The sequence below is a fragment of the Lissotriton helveticus genome, chromosome 3_2, assembly GCF_964261635.1.
Source record: "Lissotriton helveticus chromosome 3_2, aLisHel1.1, whole genome shotgun sequence".
Lineage (NCBI taxonomy): Eukaryota > Metazoa > Chordata > Amphibia > Caudata > Salamandridae > Lissotriton > Lissotriton helveticus.
The window spans coordinates 250,859,943-250,876,244 of record NC_136062.1 but is presented as its reverse complement, the minus strand read 5'-3'; the positions used below and the strand labels follow the sequence as shown (position 1 = coordinate 250,876,244).

Sequence of the window (16,302 nt, the reverse complement as noted above, 5' to 3'; positions counted from 1 at the left end):
ACAAATGTGTGTCATGCGCCACAACTCACAACACACAATCATTGAATTCTTAAAAGACTTGTTCACCAGTGAAGGAGTACCAGAAACCTTAGTCACTGACAAGGATATAATTTTCTCTTCAAGCGAAATGGAATAGTTCATGAATGATTTAGGAATCAAACACGAAGGAACTAACATATGTGCTTCCATGGTCAATGGGTTAGTTGACAAGTCAATTCAGATGATTACCAAACACATTCAATTAGCTCTTGACAACGGTCTCGATGTGGATAAAACTTTAAGAGATGGTATTTGGACATATCACACGTCCCCCATCGAGGGCATGAGAATCTACTCTTTTGCCTCGATCTGAAGGAGAGATCCATGGTCTTACAACAATCTACATGGTACCAACTCACTAGAAGTCAGTTGTATTTCAGTGAACTCTGTGACAACTATATCTAGTTGGTAAGTAAGTAAGTAAGTACAAATTTTATTTGCACAACTAATTAAAATCATTGCAATATACACATTCAAAATTGACTGTTGTAAAAAAAGGAGTATTCAAGTCTTTTAAAAGGTCAGTAAATATCACAAAGAGAGGATAGCTCAAACTTGGTCAGAAGGTGAGATCAAAGAGATAATTTCTGTCATAAACTTTACAAAGCGTGTCGCCATCTGAGGTGAGTCCCCCCTCAAACGTCTAGTGCTTCTTGACATGACCTGATACCAAGGTGAAGCCAGATTGGTCTCAACCAGAAAATTCTTTGGGCTCGTAGGCGATGACAGATACACAAAATATGGGTGAGACTTTCCTCTTCTTGTTTGCAAAATCGGCATTGGGTAGTGGCTTCTTTCTTGTATCCTTGGCCAAACTTATATGCCTTCAGTGGGATTAAACCGAAACGGAATCTCATCAGTTTGAATTTTATATGTGCTTTCATAGAAGATGCAAGATAGGGCGGTAAAGTTTTCGAGGCATATAGCTTGGAGGCCCAGGAACCATGCGAGAGCTGGAGTACCTGTTGCGCGTCAAGGTCATTTGCTAAGATTTTTGCTTGTTTGTTTAGAAGCTTCGATTTCGCCTCGATGGACAAGGAGGTTGACCATATGTCCGTTGCTTCGAGAGAAGTAAGACAAAATGTTAGGTATTTATTCCATGGGGTTTCGGGATTACTAAGCACTAACCATATACAGCTCTTTAAGGTAGGGGAGCTAGCTTGTTTCGCCTTTAGGCAATAGGTGATATACCTCGCGCTCATAATCCATCGCATGGAAGATAAAGAAAATTCTTTCCGAATTTGGGAGTGGGAGGTCGAGTTGGGCAGTCGAAAGACCCTGCGGTAACATGATGATTGCGCTCTATCTAGCCAATTATTCATTTTATCTTTAAAAATTATTGCTCCAAAGGAGATTGTTGGGAGAAATTTTGCGGAGATCAATTTTATCAGTGGGACTAAGTCCTGAGAGTGCAGGGCGATCTTCGTTCTTATGAAAGCCCCCTCCAGGCTACGAGCAACTGCCTGCATCTCAGTTGTATGGACAGAGGAACGCCCTTTATGATCGATCCAGACGCCCAGATACTTATATGCGATGACAGTCTCCAGTGGTTTCCCCTCAATAAACCACACAGGCTTTTTTATTTTCATGGAAGATATTGCCATTGCTTTTGTTTTAGAAACATTTATCTCAAGCATATTAGTGCTACAGTACTGGGCGAGGGAGTCAAACAGTCTTTGGAGGCCCACCTGGGTTTGGTCTAAGAGAATGGTGTCATCTGCATATTGCAGGGATTGAATTTTTCTTCGTTCGATTCTAGGTGGAAAAGCTCTGGAGCGGGACAACCATTCTGGGAGGTCCGCGAGGTACAAGTTAAAGAGTAATGGTACAAGGGTGCACCCTTGTTTTAAACCTCTGCTGGTGTGGATTTTGTTAGAAGTGGACCATCTCGATGTTACTCTTATTTTAACCCAGGTGTCTGTGAATAGGGCTATTAGTGCATTCAATAGCGACCGTGGGATGCCCCATCTTGTCAATTTTCCCCACAATTCAGATCGACTCACACTATCAAATGCCTTGCGAAAGTCGATAAATCCTAGATACAACGATTTGCCTTTTGATGCTAGTGTGGTTTCCATCAGGTGGGCCATACAAATCAAATTGTCTTCAATATGGCTACCTCTTTGGAATCCCGTCTGGGTGAAAGGAATTAGGTTGTTTTTTGCAGCCCATTTTGTAAGTTCCTTTAAAAGGACGCTAGCATATGCCTTCCCGTCCACATCAAGTAAGGCTATCATTCTGTAATTGTCAGGATTGGAGCGCGAGCCCTTTTTATGGAAAGGCACAAGGAGTGATCCTTGCCAAGAGGCCGGAATAGGGCCACCCAGTATTGTGGCCTCGTAGAGAGGGGTCAGTATCGTGGCCCATTTCTGGGCGGAGGCTTTAAATACTTGAGTAGGGATTCCATTAGGTCCAGGGGCACCTCCTGTGCGCATTTTCTTTATTATTCCTGCGATGTCGTCTGTTGTTAACTTGATGGAGGAAATTGTTTCGTCCTTGGGGGTTAATTGGTCGGGCAAGGCCGAGCTACTGCTGTTGCTATTCGAGGCATGCGGTGCTGCATAAAGTTTTTTAACATATGTCTCCCAATCAGCTGGAGAGATGTTGGTTGCTGTGGGAGGTTTAATAGCTTTGGTGGCCTTATTCACCCAGTTCCAAAATTTTCTTTGGTCCTTAGTTTTTATGATCTCAAAAGCTGTCGCCCAGTGGTGCTCTTCTTCCAGTTTCTTTAGGACGAAGCAAGCCTTCCTGTATTCCTTTCTAGCAGCTGATATGACACTCTTCAGTGATTTGTTTTCACTTTCGTTGTTCGCGTTGGTACGTTGCAACTTATTTAATCTGCTTTTAGTGGAGATTATAAGTTGTTTTTGTTCTAGCAGAGAAGTCGAAGCCGGAAGGTCCTTCGGAAGGCTATTTGTTGGTTTTAATGCTAATTTATCTCTGAAGTTGGACATTGTAGTTTCCCAAAGGGATGCTGGCGAATGGCTAATGACAGTCAAAGCCCATGCTGCCGTAAGGTTATCCACTTCCGCTTCTATTACTTCACGATTGCCTTCGGACCATCTCAGTCTTTTTACATTCTGAAGATTTGATTCCATCCCAAGCTGGAGAATGTTCGGGCGATGTAGCTGCCTAAGGGCAAGCTTGCATGTTAAGATGGAATGGTCGCTGTCTGAGGATGGAATTATCGAGAGCTGGCATACCCGGTGGAAAGCGGTAAGTGATATCCATATATAGTCTAGAGTAGCCATACGGGAAGGGGATATATGAGTATATGCGGCTGGTTGGTGCGAGGCAATTCTTCTGTTGAGAATGCACAAGCCAGATTGGTTTAGTTTTGTTGCTAGTTTTGTGCCAGCGGCTTCCCTCCGTTGATACTGGGATTTTATCTCTGGGATTGCCCACATTTTGTTTACTGATAATAGTTGAGGGGATTGGGTGAAGTCGGTATTCATTAAATTAGAGTTGAAGTCGCCCATTAGGAGCCACAGATCGTTTGGGAATAGGGCTTCAAGATTGTTTATTATAGGCAACATATTGCATAAAGTGGACTCTCGTCTTGTTTTTGTAGGATGCAGGTAGACACAGCCAAGGATGATTTTTAACTTGGTTTTTCCCTTATCGTGGCTCTTGATCTCAATGCTAATGAAGATGTAATCGCCCTCTCCATTATGAAGTGTTTCAGATTTTGCGACCAATGTATTCTTCACAGCAATCAGCACGCCCCCTGATGCAAGGCCACCAGCTGTGGATGGAATAGCGAAGGATTCCATTACGGTAAAATCTGCCCAGACGGTTTCCTCCAGGGCCCAGGTCTCTTGGATAGCAAAAATGTAATGGGTCCTCCGGAGGTCTGTGGTTAATCGTCCGATTTTCTCTTTTGTTAGGCCCCGGATATTCCAGGAGCATATATTCAAGCAATGGGCTACATCATAATTTGGATTGATTTTGTGTGAAGTTGTCTGTGCACTACCCTAAGGCCTGGGAGAGCCAAGACCAATCTTGGGATTTATTCAACTTGAATACGCATTTACGTGGTCCTCCTGCTGTTGTGGCTGTAACTTGAAGCGGGGTCTCAATCCATGGAGCTGTTTTTGTTTTTGAGTCCTGTCTTTGGCCACGTAATGTCGAAGGTAACTGTTGGTACGTCCTTTCCTGGTTTGAGTCTGGTCTGATATTATTAGTTGCGGTGGGTTCGGAAGTATTTTTTAGAAAGGTCGGGTAATTAGTGACTGTATAAAGGCTAGCCTGAATGCCCCATTCACTCAGTTGTTTTGCGTTCTTCATTAGACTTGCAGCCTGATTTGGATTGAAGAATGTAACCATAGTTGACTAGTTTTTCTGTCCCCTTACGGGGTCTATAAAAGCGACTGTTTCGATGTCCGCTGAATTAACGCTTTCTAAGCCTGGAAGGTGCAAGCATAGCTTTAGAATATTTCCTCTGTTTAAAATGTCCCAATGACCCTGGGATTCATATTCCGGGAACAATAGTATTTTTTTGTGTTGTTGCTGTGTGGGTCGAGGCTCTTGGTTGTTAGGGTTCAGATTGTGTAATTGAACCTGGTTAGGGGTGTGAGTTAGAGGATCCGTCAGGGGCTTTCCGTTACGTGGATTCTCCGAAAATTCTTGAGTGATTGGTTTTAAAGTCAAGAGGCAGGTACTTGTGGGCGAGTTCTTTCCCGTAGCCGATTTTTGAACGAGAGACGTATTATTATTATATCTAGTTGGTAATTTGGGGTCAACTATTAGGAGGCATAACGTTCCTAGATATGTAAGTCCGGCGTGTGCCAATCACCCTCCGGTGGGCGGTTTGTCCCTGGCGGCACACCATTGCGCTTCCTTATTAATATGCGAACTATCATGCTCTGTTGTTGCATAGTTTTGTTTCAACCTCCTTCCCCGGGGTTTTTAAAGGGATGTTACAAACGCATTGTAGAAAATGTTTATTAGCTTTTCTTCATGTTTGGCCGAGGGGAGATGTGTTGTAATCTTTTCCTCTCTTTCTTCCCCTTCTGCCTTGGTATGCTCCTCCTTGTTTCCCCCCCCTCCCTTTTGGACCGTTCCGCCAGAGTTTGCCTTAGAATGTTGGTATCCCTCTGGTAGTTGAGGAGAGTGGGTGACGGAATAAAGTTGATTTTCACTCACCTTGGCTTTGGACTCAATCTTTATAACAGTGACGTACTGAAATCTACAAGATTTCACTGCATCGCTTCTAGGACGCTACTGCGTCAAAATCTTACGCCTGTCGCAGCACAATGAGGAAAGGTCCTCATCATGCATTGCTGGAGTTGCGTCGTGCTTGCAACATGACTCCAGCAATGTGTGACTTTTGAACCAGCAGATGTGTTAGAATTTCTGAAGCATCTGTCAATCCTTGCGCCATGGTGCGCCATATTGTAAATACGACGAATCCATGGTAGCGCAAGGTTTCTCAGGGTGGCGCAGCCAGTGATGCATCTCTACAGATGCGTCACTTTCTTGTAAATCTGTACTTATATTTGCACCTTTGGGCAAGCCACAATTACAGACAACTCCGCATAAACACCTATTAATAACACTTCGAAGACAACAAAAAATAACAATAAATGCTCAAACAGATAATGGAAAAAAACAGACTCAAGTTGATTTTTTTGTTGATCACTTCAGGTCCCATGCCAGCTGGACTGTCAAGCCAAATTTTAAAATCCAAGTAGATTTGGGTAGCCTTGGGCATCCATTGTGCTCCCAAAACACAAAACGGCACTCTGAATTCTAAAGCAAATGATGTAAGGTGAAGGTGCTGTGGCTGCAATACATTATTTAACACTGGCCTCGTCCTAACGCATAAACTCTCGTCTTTCTGACCGTGACAGAATAAAAAACGTTGCAGATGATAAAATGGAAATTTTCCAATCTCATCGAATTATATAATTTGAAGTCACAGTACCCAAGTGATTTGCGCCTGCGCGCAGCACACAGCGGCTGCGCACTGTTATAAACAAAAGCGAAAAGTAAACAGGTGCGTTTCAAAATGGCCTCCTGGCTTCACAGGGTCACAGAGCTCGCCTCTTCCCGGTGCAGAGTCCCTTTAATTACGTGTACATGAAGTAACCATCATCAGAGGTGAAGCGTCATATTACAATTAACAATATGGAACAAAAACAATATTGTATCGGTAAAATAACTACGCTAATCAATCCACTTTATCCTTTAAAAAATCAAAAAGAATGACTACGTTTGAAGCGCTCATTTTTAATGTACTGAATGAGTTCTTGTTTTCACTGATTTGCTAAAGCGGTCCACTCCGGGTGCTTCGCTTCAAGGTTTTAAACCTATTTCGCCTGTCGATCTTACATCATTCCTTCTGAAATCCGTATGCGGCACAGCTTCGACATGGCCGTCTGAGAGCTCTTCCGTGCCTACACCTATTTCTCGTCTCGCTGGCCATCTCTATGATCCTCGGCGGAGGGAGCGCCTCTATGACGTCATTGCCATGTCTTCCGCGGATTGAGGCTGGTGGAAACCGGGTTTGAGAGGCGCTTCAGCTTCCAGCGCTACCTCCCGGGGTCCGCAGGAGGACCACGAACATCTTGGAGCCTATTTTGTGGACCGAAGTGAGTGTGGAGCTCTTTTGAGGAGATTTGGGCCGCTGGTTGGGGAGGGGGATAGGTCACGGCTGGGAGAGGCTCGGCTCTGCTATGCTCGATCGAGACTGCTTGAAGTGAAGTGCATGGAATGTATGTTAGGAAAAATAAAGACCTAAATCACTGGCGATCAAAGTTGGTCCGTCTTCGGGGGGATAGGGCGATAGCACCTCGAGACGTTGATATGTCGATGCCTCCGAATGCAGAAGTATAGGGAAATTACATAGGCGCCATTCAGCAATTCTGGTATTTTTATTCCACGTCATTTTCATTCGCTATGCAGCTTACCCTTTCCTTTTAAAAATATTTACTCAAAACGCACCATACAAAGTGCTGTCAACTATAAAGCAAGGCCTGTCAGTTTGTACCTGACAAAGGACTTGTTTGTTTAGGAGTACTTAGATGTTAAGGGCAAACACGCATATTAGTGTATAAAACTATCTAGGCCGCATCCGGAGAAGGGTGGGAGCCTGAGGTATCCCTGTGGAGGAAGATGATATATAACTTGCAGTATTGCACCAAGGGCTTCGGTTAACATCTTAAATCCCGAGGCTGAGTGGTTTGTAAATGTCACAATACCCCTAAAACGGCAATAAAAGTTTAGCACGATGTAACATGTTACCCGTTACTCACTTTTTGTATTTGGGGTGGTTAACCAGAGAAATCCACTTTCCTCAAAGTATAGTTACCAATGGATACTTTCAGGAATTAGAATGTTTAGGTTTTGTTTACCTTAAATAATTTGTTGCTAAAACAGCGGTGAAAGCAGTTTGATGTATGCGATTTTGTGGCTGCTGCAGTTCCAATATTGGTATAGATTTACTGTATTTGACACATATTTTGCCTGTTTCACAAATGTTTCAAGTTAAAATGGTTGAAACAAAGAGAATGTGTTGTTTAGTTTGCATTTTTTTGTCATAAGGTAACCTGACTTTTTAATTCTAGTAGCACTGTCGGGTGTAAATCTCTGCAGAGTGGTTTGAGGGCTGTCATGACAATAAAATCCATATTTCAGTTCACTGTGAAATACTGTATTTACCACTGTATTCTGTACAATAAAAACACCTAATCAAGTTATATACATATATCGTAAAAACGTGATGCAAATACTTATTTTAGAAGGAACATCCAGGTTGGGGAAATGTTGTTGGAAATGGAAGGTATAAAACAGGCTTCTCTAACGAGTACCTCGGTAGCTCTTTTGTGTGTAGCCCGGATGACTAAATTAGAAGCTTTTGCTTAAATTAATTAATATGTGTAAATCACAATTGAAAATGTTTCAGAACTCCAAAGCTGATGTTTGGAGAAAAATGGTTGAGTATCCATAATATATTTGAAGCTAATATGTCAATAATAAATGATGCAGTGTTGGCGAGACTTATTGCTAATATTACCTTAATGCCAGGGCCATTACAACTCTACCTGTTACGTATTACCCATGTTCAGGCATTGGATATTGACCAAGGCTTTTTTTTATGTTACTCTTTGTAACCCTCTCTCATGCACCGATGTGTTCACTGCTGTTAACCTTGCTTATGGTGTGGTCACTATAACAGCGCTATTATTAGTAGCTCAGGATCATTTTCATTGAACATAAGTTGCTCTTCTTACAGATGAGGTTGGAGACCCCTGGTATACATTATGTGCACGAATATGAAAATATATATTGAACATCTGTAGATATTTGCATAGAGCTGATGGAGGGATTCGATTAAAGGGTATAGTGCTGTAGAGATGAGGGAAGATTACAGAAAGGGGCATAACAAGTTGAATGCACACCGATTTAGTGTTGTGATAGAATTGGAAGATGGGTACAGATAACAATGGAGGAGAGAAATAGTACAGATATGGGAAACAATGTGATGATGTGAAGCTTCTTGATTCGGTGCGGCACGTGAGAGGAGCACATTGCACAGATATGGGGTGCAAGAGGGAAATCCCAAATAATTTGATTTTGAAAGCGCTACAGGCCTTCAATGGGGCACCAAAGCATTAGCAGGGTTGGTCTGGACATGCACAATCCAAGAGAAAATCTCTTGTTGGGGATGGCTTTTTATTCCTGAAAGTAGACACAACAAAAGCAGCACACCTTGTTCTAATAAATGTATGCTTAATTAAAAAAACAAATTTTTAAAATAGTTTATTAATTTTCCGAACAAGAGTGTACAATTCTTAAATCAGCATGCATGGTGGGCATGCAGCCAGAGCATAGTAAAAAAAATACATGTAGCTTACATAGAATACAGTACATACGGGGCATCGAGCTGGAACATGAATGAACAGTGCGGACAAGTATACATTACAGTGGAGTATACACTATACAGCAAGCAACCGTGACATCATATATGCATCATCACAAACTGTAGTTGCCTGGGAATGTCAGGGAAGGCATAGTTATACAAGAAAATGGATATGACCCAGCAGAGGCATTAGGAGGGCGAGGACATATAATGGGCAGATAAGTATGTTCAATGGAAAGCAGAGTTAATCCCTAAGGCGTGCTTGCATCGTTGTCTGCGTGTTCTAATAAGTACGCCTGTAGAGGGCCCCATATGTCCCGCGGGTGGGAGGAGCGTGGGAGTAATTCCGCGTAAGTGCAAAGTTGGTCTTGCCAATGTATCATATCTGACAGCCAATCTTTGATTTGGGTGCACGTCTCCTCCCTCATCTGTAGGCCACTCGTCGCTTGGCTATAACGAGGCTGAAGGAGGCAAAGTTTTGGTGTGTAACTGGGATCTGTTGAGTATCTCCCAAGAGGGCAACAATAGGGGACCCGAGGACCGCACGGAGATCATGGCATCGAGGGCTGTAAGGACGTGGTCCCAATAAGTGTGTATGTCTGAGCATTCCCAAGCTAGGTGCGACAAATCGGCATGTTCCATTTTACATCTGTCACATTGACTTGTGTCTCTCAAACCAAAGATATGAAGTTTAGCTGGAGTGTAGTAGCTACGGTGTAGAAATCTATAGTGGATGATGCGAAGACGGCTATTGGAGGAGATCTGTTCTGTCTGTTTGCAGCAGAAGAGCCATTGTGCATCAGCTAGTTCCTGGCCTAATTCCGTCTCCGACTTGACACGAGCCGCGCATGTAAGATAGTCAATGCCATTATATAGTGTGCGGTAAAGTGTGGATACCAAGTGCGAAGCAGTGGGAGCACGCAAGACCTGGTGGAGAGGGGCAAGCGTTGCAGGCTCGGACGGATAGTCAGTGCTACAGGCCTGGATCCCATGGCAGATGCGAGCATACAAAAACGTTTCCATAGTGGATGGTGAGGGGGGGGGATCTGGGCACAGTTGTCGGAGAGTATGAAATTTACCATTCATATATAGGTCTCCCCAGCATTTGATGTTCCGAGTACAAGCAATTTTCCTGAAAAGCCCTTCTTGCAGTGGAGATATGTCTGGATGATAGACCAGGCGCATTCATATGGTCTCGGATACGGGACCAAGCTGCAACCGCGCAGTCTACCGAAGATGGACAACGCTCACAGGGCGCAATGTTGGAGAGAAGGACTCCATCGAGTGGGATAGGGTCTGCAAGCCAGTGCTCAGTGGCGACGTGGAGTGTGTACCGGGGTGGGTGGAACCAGAAATGCGCATAGTGTGCCTGAGCGCATATATAATCCAACTCAAAGTTGGGTATATCGAAGCCGCCTTGTGATTATGGCTGCATTAATGTGTCCCACTGAATGCATGGCTGCTTGCCGCCCCAAACCAAGCGAATCGGCTCTGAGCGCAGGGTGGCAAAGAAGTGTCGGACAGGGTCATAGGGAATGTTAAGGAAGAAATACAAAAACCTGGGGAGGACTACCATTTTTATGAGAGATATACGTCCAGCCATTGTTAAGGGAAGGGCAATCAAATGAGCAATGCAGCTTGAGATGTGTTCCATTGCACAGCCATAATTGATCCTCATCAACTCATCCTGGTCTGCTGTTGCACGGATACCTAAGTACTTGACATCAGCATCACACCACCTGAGTGGATAATCTGTGTCAAAGGGAGTAACAGAACTGGTCAGAGGGAATATCTGTGATTTGGACCAGTTACTGTGGATACCAGATTGGCCGCCAAATTTAACAAATTTGCGCAACAATGGGTTAAGATTTTGGTGCGGGTCTTTAACATGTAGTGTAACATCATCCGCGTAGAGTGAGATGAGTATGGGATGCAGGAGGCAACGGAGACCTATGTGATTATAGTGCTGCCTGATTGTTGTTGCCAAGGGTTCCATAATTAAGGCAAAAAGAAGGGGTGAGAGTGGACATCCCTGACTTGTGCCATGGGATAAGGAGAATGGGGACGAAGAATGCCAGTTGATCAGTACCTTTGCCATTGGCATGGTGTATAGGAGACGGATCCACGATATAAAGCCTACAGGAATCCCTATACATTGCAAAATGGTGAATTGGTAATACCATTCCACTGAATCAAAGGCCTTGGAGGAGTCGAGAAAAACCGCCACCAATTGCAGTTTAGGATCTACGGTCTAGTGGATGGAGAAAAGAGTCCTGAGGTTGTGGGAGGTAGCTCTCCCCGGAATAAACCCAGATTGATCCGGGAGTACCAGTTTCTCCATCAGCAAGCTAAGACGGTTTGCCAGTAGTTTAGCAAGGATTTTCGTATCCGTATTAATAAGGGATAGTGGTCTGTAAGACTCACATCAGTCCGCAGGTTTAGCCAGTTTCAACAGTGATGTGACTAGCGCTTCCCTCATTGAGGCAGGTAAAATCTGTGCTTCTTGGGCTTCCATGAAGACCTCCTTTAGTATTGGGATCAATTGGTCTATATATGCCTTGTAAAAATCGATAGACAGGCCATCCGAGCCAGGTGCCTTACCCGATGCCATCTGCATTATAGCTGCGTGCATTTCATTGTCCTCCAATGGAGCTGCCAGGAATTTTGCTGTGAGTCTTCCAGCCAGCCAAGAGTTATATCCGTTAAATAAGAAGCAAAGTCAGGGGGGGAGGTGCGGTGCGAGCAATACAAGTCTTTGTAATATGCGACAAAATCATTTAGTATGTTAAGACTATCTCTATGTCTTACCCCGTCGTCATCTACCACATCAAGAACATAGCTAGAAAACCTAGGTTTCCTAATAGCGTTCGCCAGGTCTCTCGCCCTCACGGTATCTGCGGGCTGTAAAGTATTTACCCCTGAATAGCACCTGTCGAGCAGCAGTGTCAGTATATTCCGTGAGTTTTTCCCGGAGTGTGGTTCGTTTGTTGCTGGAATTTGCAGTCCACATGTCTGCCTCAAGTAGCTTTATTTCAAGTTCGAGTCGTTTTAGATGATTCCGGATATCCCGGAGCATCCCAAAACTCTTCGATCTGCAAATACCCCTGATCGTAACCTTAAACGCCTCCCAAAGTATACCCAGATCCTCAACAGAGCTCTTTTTCCTAGTAAACAATGCTGTGATCTCCTCCTAGTTCCGCCTGAAACAGTGTGTCTAATAGTGCCTCGGGTACAAGTCGCCAGCGGCGCGGGGTAGCAATAGAGTTGGAGGGTAACAGTTCAAGGCAAACCGGTGCATGATCTGAATGTGTGCAAGCTAAGTGGGTAACAGTGTGGATCCAGGGGGTTACTCCACGGGAGCAAATCCAATAATCTAATCTAGACCAATTTGAGTGTCCTGCTGTATAGAAAGTGCCTTCTTTTCTTGCTGGATGCACGTGTCCCCATGCATCGACTAGGCTGTGTTCCTCAAATAGGCCAGAAAGAGTCTCACGAGCGTTGGTGTAGTGGTGAGGGAGAGGATTGGAGCGGTCCATGGAAGGGCAGATCGCAACATTGAGATCACCACCCCATATGACATGTGTGGAGCCTATTTTCAGTATGTGCCCCCAGAGTGTAGTAAAGTAGTCGAGGTCATCTGTGTTTGGTCCGTAGCTACAAGCACAGATAACAGATTGTGTGGCTAGTGTCCCCCAAAGTATACAGCGGCGTCCAGAGGGATCATACGTGCCTCCCAGTATGAACAGTGTGATTTTCTTGACCAGTATTAGTGTGCCCCGTGAATATGTGGAATAGGACGAGTATAAGTGTAGAAGCCCATTTAGTGCCGAAATAAGAGGGGCTTCAAGGGTCCATGTGTGTTTCTTAGAGCATAGCAATTTGTATGTGGTGCCTGTCTAGGTAGGCTAATACCTGTCATCTTTTGCGCGGGTCTTGAAGCCCCCTGATGTTCCATGTGATCAATTTAATGCAAGGGAGATTAGTTTGTGTTGACTGGATAATAGTGGCAATGTTGTGCGATGAAAAAGATGTCGCAAAATGGTGTGTTTGTTCACATAGTGGCGGTCCTGTCTAGCTGTATTTGTCCAATATGTATTAGCACAATAACAGAAGTTCCCATCCGCTTCCCTCCCCCACAAAACATAACAATTCAGCAAACGTCCCCCATAGCAACCCAAAAGTCCCCATCCCACCCCCCACCCACAATGGCACCTCAATCGTGCTGGCATTTCGTTGCCCACCCAAAAAGTTCAAAAGAAACAACAAGTCTAGTCCTGTTAGTACAGGCTCGCAATTCAGGAGGAAATCATCACAATAAGAACCAAGAAATACCCAGTAACTTAGGGGAGCTCTCTTAGGGGGGTGCCAGGGGGGCAGAATTCCATTCTCGAAGCCTAAACTCTAACTGCAGTGCAGTCCCAGGGTATCAACCCATAGTAGGAACGAGTGGCAAATCGGGAGAAGGGTGCTTGGTGATATGGCATGCACAACTACTTACAGTGCAACAGGCATTCTCAAAATAAAGTGTTGGTCACAGTCAAGAAAAATGAGCCCTCAGGGCACGTATCTGTCCATGAGTCTATACAGGAATGCTGGACCAGCTGGAGAACGTCGCTGGTGGGGCCATCCGCCGCAGAGTAGTAGCGAATACACTGATAGTGACTTAGTACATTGCGATTTTTAAGAAAATGCGAACAAGAACAATTCACGTTTGTTGTCCGTTCCGCTCTTGGTCAGTCACGGGACAGCAAAGGTGATCTGGCGGTGCAGTCACGACGCGGGGATCGTTTCAAGATGGTTTTGAGGAAGTCTTATACTTGCTGTGGATTTCGTGCTCTTATTATTTGGCTGTCCCACTCCAGTGGGCGGCTAGATGGAGGACTGCCTGTTGGCGCATTGTGGCTACTAGGGAGGGAGATACCCTACATATGCCGATATCGACTTGGTTGTTCCTGATCCACACAGGAAAGAATAGTTAAAAGGTGTGTGTGTATGTATGTATGTATGTATGTATATATGTATATATATATATATATATATATATATATATATATATATATATATATATATATATATATATTCCAGCTCCGGAGCACCCGGACCTCAGCTGCACACAAGGAGCCTTGAATATGGTAAGCACGCCTCCAGCACAACGATATCCTTTAACTGTTCAAACTGCCCTGGATGCCTGACGCGTTTCGAAGTGTCCCCACTTCTCTTTAGAGGCTTTGGCAGTTATGAAGGAGCGCTTGAGGCACCACCCCCTTCTTGCTTAGATGCACGCCCTGGATGGGACTTGTAGTGCCTCATGTCGCGATGGGCCTCGGCCTCGCTGTGTGGAATTCGTGCATAATCCATACGCTGCTGTCCCATGTTTTCGGCCCGTAGTCAAGACCGCATGGCACCCGGTTCTTTCAGGGTGGTGCTCCTTTCTGCGGCATGGGTCGCCGCATAAATATTCCAGCTCCGAAGTACCCAACGTACAAAGGAGCACCCGGACCTCAGCTGCACACAAGGAGCCTTGAATGGTAAGCACGCCTCCAGCACAACGATATCCTTTAACTGTTCAAACTGCCCTGGATGCCTGACGCGTTTCGAAGTGTCCCCACTTCTCTTCAGAGGCTTTGGCAGTTATGAAGGAGCGCTTGAGGCACCACCCCCCTTCTTGCTTAGATGCACGCCCTGGATGGGACTTATGGGACTTGTAGTGCCTCATGTCGCGCTAATGTATATATAATGTTGGTGAGAACCCTTCAATATGCCTGGGTAAGCTGTTTCAGAGGGCGCACATGTGGCTTCACTATACCCAAGAAATCCCCATAAAATCTATGTCGGGCTCCCACACAGTGGGAACTGGGAAGCACGTGGGCTTTTTACAGTGGGACAGCTATAAAGAAATGGGAACTGCATGGAGTTCAGCGAGTTTCAGGAAGAATGCAACATCCCCGGTTGCAACTTTCTGTTACATGGTGAAGTATTAGCAACACTGAAAGTGGTTGAAACAAGGTACACTGGAAGTACCCCATACATAATTGTTTGACAGAATTATAAACGTTAGTTGGCAGTACAAGGGCTGTGACCCTTTTGTATCACTCGGCCCTTTAAACTCTTTAAGGAAGAACTGCTAGAACTGCAACGCTAATGGTTTAAAGACGCTGGCGTGAATTTGAATGAAGTAGAGTGGGATACAGCACTGAGATGTACTTCTAAAGTTTCCCAGAACTCTGGATTTCGTCTCACTCAATACTATTATGTGCCTATAGTTTACATAACCTTTTTGTTTCAAAAACCTTTATTGCACCATCAAGTTACACAGCGGAACGCCTACATCCCAGTGGGCTGACCGCTATAGCAGTTTGTAGGACACATGGCAACAGTATAAAATTAACGTCACATCCACAAATATTTAGTCAGTACGTCCGCTGCCAAAAGGAAAGGGTGCAGCACATGTAGATTTAACCCAGAGAGTATTGGTTTTTGGTTTTTCATGTCTTTCCCCCCCCCCCCCCTCTAAACAACAACAACTCAAAATAACGGTCAGGAATAGTAATGTGGCCACATGTGTGATAATACTGATCCTTTGTAGCCCCTGCACCTAAGTATCCCTATCTGACTTCCCTCTCATGCTCGCCCACCGCCCCCGACTACCATGCTTGTGTTCGAGTAGACAGCCTTCTCAAGTAATGATCCACATACTCCCTACGCCGACTCCCCTGCATGTTAATGTGGCGAGGCACCCTTTCCCCCAGTCCCCGTTCCTCACAAGGCGCCCAAGATTCTAGCCCTCTGTCTCTTCCTCATCTGACTCTTCTTGGTCGTCCTCTGGCAAGGGGTCACAAATATCCCCCCTGTACACATTCCATTTAGTCCAGACTTTATTCCACTTCCCCGGGCATGCTCGGTTAGAGTACACCGCCCTTTCGGTTATCATCACTTTATCCATGTGTAGACACCAGAATGACTTGGTTGGTACTTCCGCCACTCCCCATCTTTGTGCAATATCACGTTTCGCTATACTCAACCCCACTGTAGCCCAGAGTTGCCCATGCCTAGAGATATCTGTAGGTTCCCACACGTTTAAGAGGCACCTCTTCGGTTCTGGTAATAGGGATATTCCTAGCGTTTGCGAGATCGTTCGCAGTATTTGCCTCCAATATTCCTGAATCCGGGGGCAGTCCCATATGGTGTGGAAGAACGTGCCCTCCTCCCCACATCCCCGAAGGCAATAGGGGTGTTGTGCCCGAGAGATACGATGCAGCATTGTCCTCGTGTAGTATACCCTGTGCAGTATTTTCAATTGTACTAATCGCAGCCGCGCCGAGATGCCCACTTCCTTAGGTGAAGCTAATGCTTCATTCCACTCATGTTCATCCATCTCACTGGTGTCCCCCTCCCACTTC

At 44.9% G+C, this 16,302-nt stretch overlaps 1 protein-coding gene across 3 annotated transcripts in view; it reads left to right on the top strand.

Moving 5' to 3' along the window:
* CLK3 (CDC like kinase 3) overlaps positions 1-16,302 on the top strand; it is a 497,011-nt gene that overhangs the window by 200,561 nt on the left and 280,148 nt on the right. The window contains exon 1 of one of the 3 annotated variants that reach the window (XM_078685139.1): positions 6,497-6,632. The exons of the other annotated variants lie outside the window; for them this stretch is intronic. The gene's annotated coding sequence lies outside the window, so the exon portion shown is untranslated. Of the gene's footprint in view, positions 1-6,496; positions 6,633-16,302 lie in introns of those variants that run through there. 3 annotated transcript variants of the gene reach the window in all.